Below are 4,900 nucleotides of genomic sequence, written 5' to 3'. Positions count from 1 at the left end.
ATACTGCATAATATCATAAACAAGACGAGTATTTTCTCCAATATAACGACCAGCTAAAAAACTGTTTGATCACTACTTATAACCTTAACTAAAACTGTTTTTATTCTAGAAGAAATAGCCTGATGCTATTTTGTACACAATGTTCAATAATGATATTTGTCGCCAATTTTTCAACAAATGTCTTGGTTTATCCCCTTTTGGAATGCAAGTTATAATCCCTTGTCTTTGAGTGACAGATAACTCCCCAGAAGAATAGCCAAAATTAATTGACCGTACCACAAAACAACCTAACTGCTTCCAAAAACATTTAAAAATTCAGTAGTAAAACCATCCGATCCTGGGGTTTTATTATTTTTCATATTTTTTTTTAAAAAAACATCCAGCTTCCTGGAGTGTTATCTGTCCTTCAAGCTCTGTAGATTCAATATTTGTCAACTTGGGTACGTAACATTTTTTTAAGAAGTTATTGATCAACATTATCCACGTTATTATCCTTATACAAGCTTTCATAAAAGTTCTTAACTTCTATCAGTATATCTTCCTGCTTAACTATAACATCTCCATTGTCCTTTCTTTTTTTTTACGAATAATTTTTGAAACAAAATTCCTATTTTCTAAGTTAAAAAAATATTTGGTCGTTTTTTCACCCTCCTCTACCCACTTTGGCCTTGAACAAACTATACTACCCTTAATCTTATCTAATCTAATACCCTCAAGCTGTTTTTTCTCTGTTGCAAATGTTTCTAGATCAACAATTTCTTCGGACTCCAACTTCTCTATGTTTTCTCTAAGCTACTTCTCCCTTACATTTCTATTTTTTTTGCTATAAGATGCATATGAAATTGTCTCACCACGTAGTTCCATCAATAAAGTTTCTAAAAAAAGTTGATCACTTATAGTAAACTGTAAATCTTCCCCAGGTATGTCTTTCAAACGAAGTAATATTATATATTGGCAGGCAGTAAAAAAAAAAATACCCTTAAAATTGTTTTTTTAACCAAGTCATGAAATTCAGTTTCCTGTAAAAGAGAGTTATTTAGCTTCCATAAACCCTTCCCTTTCATAAATTCGTTCAATTTCAATGATACTATGGGATATGAGTGGTCTGTTCTGTCCCCTGCCTCAATACTTGAACCTTGAATACTGGTTAAAAGATATTCAGACACAAGAAAGTAGTCTAGCCTAGCCTGTTTTATTGGGGTCCTTTTCCTCCATGTATATCTCCTAGTCTCTTCATGTTGATCCCGAAAAATATCAATAAGCCCATTATTCTCAGAAATTTCTAACAGTTTATACCTAGCCCCTGGGTTGTTAATATTATTAGCTGTTATCATAATCTAACTTAGGATTAAGAACACAGTTAAAATCACCACATATAATATTATTATCATTATTAAAAAGATTTATAGCATCTTGGATCTTTGTAAAAAAAATCTGGGCAGTCTTGATTCGGATCATACAGTTACCAGAGTAGTTTTTGTGCTTTCTATTATAGTATCAAGCGCTAAGAAATTTCCAGAACTGTCCTTTTTTCCCTTAAAATCTTAACTTCAAAATTATTATTAAACATAATAGCAACACCCCTAGCATTTGACCTAAAGGAATTGAAAAAACAATCACAACCCCATTCATTTCTAATAACATGTTCATTTTCCTGAACAAAATGCGTATCTTGTAAACAATAGATGTTGTAATTTATTTCCTTCATGTATGCGAAAACGTCTTCCTTTTTAACTTATCGCCCAGACCCTGACAATTTGCTGATAACAATGTTATTCCATTCACGTTACACCGCTGTCATACACGTGACGATTTACCCTTGATAGTAAGTCTGGTATCCCTGTGAGTAAAGAAAGAAATAGAAGGAAGAAGAAAGAAAAACCTAAAATCATATGTTTGAGGTCTATAGTCGATAACCATTGACATACTCACGCTTCAAATAGAAAAGAGAAAAGAAATTTCACACCATGCATGCTAGGCCTTGTAATACACCGGAAGTCTACAGGATATAGTAACGCCTAAAAAGATTCGGCACTGAATAAAAAATATTTGAAAAAAAACAGCTTCAAATGAAATACCACATACAAGTTGCGAAAAACCAAACATTGTTTAGTAAGACCAAAATGAGCTGTCGTGTCGATCTTTTTATAGGAATTTCCAAATGATTCCGTTGTTTAGGTATTTCCAGTTGTTTAATTGTCCAGGTGATGAAGTGACGTCATAAGTCTCCAGTTGGACAGTATCTTGCTAATTGAGCTAAGGCATTCAACAAATCAATCAAGATGTCATTTTGACGGAATTAACTCCCCTTGCTTCTGCCTTTTTACCTTCTGATTTCAGGTATTGCATCCATTGACTGTCTCTCTCTCTCTCTCTGCAATGCTTGACAGACTTGCGAACCCTTGCATGAGGAGAAAGAATGCATACAGAAATGAAAATAGCTATTACTTGTACATTGTTTTCAATAGATGTGTGTATTGCGTGTGACGTCATCAATTTGGCATTTACCGACGGAATTAGCTCCCCTTGTTTCTAACCTTTACCTTCTGATTTCAGGTATTCTCTCTCTCGGCGACGCTGTTTCGTTGTTTTTTTCTCTCTTTTCTTTTCTTTTCTCCCCTTTTCTGCTCTTTTTAATCATATATTTTCATTTTCCTCGAAAATCTTATGCATAAAACATATTTACAAACAATAAATAGTTACACCATGCGTTATTTACAATATAAAATTCACGGCATATTTACAGTGTTTTCGAGTGTGGTATTAAATTGAGATAAACTCTTTTTTCGTGTAGGAAGTGAGTGTGTCGGTGAATACTGGCCGCTTGCACGTCGCTATCTATGCGTTCTTTGGCGATGGCGTTTCCTTATGCGCTGCTTGTCGTTTGATATGTTTTGTCGTTCCTTCCTGTACATGTCTGCTTGCCGTCCTTCCATCCATGTCCATATGTCAGTCTTTCCATTTATGTCCATATGTCAGTCCTTCCATCTATGTCCNCATGTCCATGTCAGTCCTTCCATCTATGTCCGTATATCAGTCCTTCCATCCATGTCCATGTCAGTCCTTCCATCTATGCCCGTATATCAGTCCTTCAATCCATGTCCAGGTCATTCAGTCAATCCATGTCCATGTCAGTCCTGCAATCCATGTCCATGTCAGTCCTTCAATCCATGTCCATGTCAGTCATTCCATCTATGTCCGTATGTCAGTCCTTCCATCTATGCCCATGTCAGTCCTTCCATCTATATCCATATGTCAGTCCTTCAATCCATGTCCGTATATCAGTCCTCCCATCCATGTCCATTTCAGTCCTTCAATCCATGTTCATGTCAGTCCTTCCATCCCTGTCCATGTCAGTCCTGCAATCCATGTCCATGTCAGTCCTTCCATCTATGTCCATGTCAGTCCTTCCATCTATGTCCGTATGTCAGTCCTTCCATCCAAGTCCATTTGTCAGTCCCTCGATCTATGTCAATGTCAGTCCCTCCATCTATGTCCATATGTCAGTCCTTCCATCTATATCCATATGTCAGTCCTTCCATCCATGTCCATTTGTCAGTCCCTCCATCTATGTCAATGTCAGTCCTTCCATCTATGTCCATTTGTCAGTCTCCCCATCTATGTCCATTTGTCAGTCCCTCCTTCTATTTCCATGTCAGTCCCTCCATCAATGTCCATATGTCAGTCCCTCCATCTATGTCCATATGTCAGTCCTTCCATCCATTTCAGTCCCTCCATCTATGTCCATATGTCAGTCCTTCCATCCATGTCCATGTCAGCCCTTCCATCCAAGTATTTTAATTCTATAATACGTGACTATTCCGTCGCGAATCATGTAAAATACTATACTTAAGTAATCTAGTTCATTGCTAACAGTTGATAACATAGTGTTCCAATGTGGGTTTTCACGCACTGTCTTACGAAAACGCCAACTCCTGTAACATTTAATCAAGTAGCTCAACATGTTAGTTCATTGTAAAAACTTCTTCAACACACTGGATAGTTGGTACAAATGTAGTATTCCCAGAATGTCATGCATATTCCATGTTTGCTAGGTATGACATTGTCGCTGTTGTGACTTCCGTGAAATTTTCTGATGTCTACACAAAGATATTGTCATCAATATGACTAAACAAGTTTATCTCTTTTCCACTAGTGAATTTGTCTATGGCCTCGCGTATGCTTCCGTCAGCTGTTTTCATGCGCAACACAGTAGCAGGGTAAAGGTTGATTGCCGTAAATTCTTTTATCAGAGTAAGGATACGTGGTATAAGGAACAGTTTCACAAAACAGTCTTTTCCTAACCTGTACACTTGTAAGGATTCACAAAGTGTGGGTAAACCCCGTCGCTTAGGCGTAGAGCCATCCAACAGACTTTTGTCACTCTCCTGTCACAGTGATATCAACCCCACCGAATATTGTCACCCTCCTGTCACTGTGATATCAACCCCACCGACTATTGTCCCCCTCCTGTCACAATGATATCAATCCCTACGACTATTGTTACCCTACTGTCACAATGATATATAACCTACCGAATATTGTCACCCTGCTGTCACAATGATATCAACCCCATCGACTATTGTCACCCTCCTGTCACAATGATATATAACCTACCGACTATTGTCACCCTGCTGTCACAATGATATCAATCCTTACGACTATTGTCACCCTTCTGTCACAATGATATCAACCCCATCGACTATTGTCACCCTCCTGTCACACTGATATATAACCTACCGACTATTGTCACCCTCCTGACACAATTATATCAATCTCTACGACTATTGCCACCCTCCTGTCACAATGATATCAACCCCATCGACTATTGTCACCCTCCTGTCACAATGATATCAACCCCATCGACTATTGTCCCCCTCCTGTCACAATTATATCAATC

The sequence above is a fragment of the Mizuhopecten yessoensis genome, unplaced genomic scaffold, assembly GCF_002113885.1.
Source record: "Mizuhopecten yessoensis strain PY_sf001 unplaced genomic scaffold, ASM211388v2 scaffold8131, whole genome shotgun sequence".
Lineage (NCBI taxonomy): Eukaryota > Metazoa > Mollusca > Bivalvia > Pectinida > Pectinidae > Mizuhopecten > Mizuhopecten yessoensis.
This window is presented reverse-complemented; position numbering follows the sequence as displayed.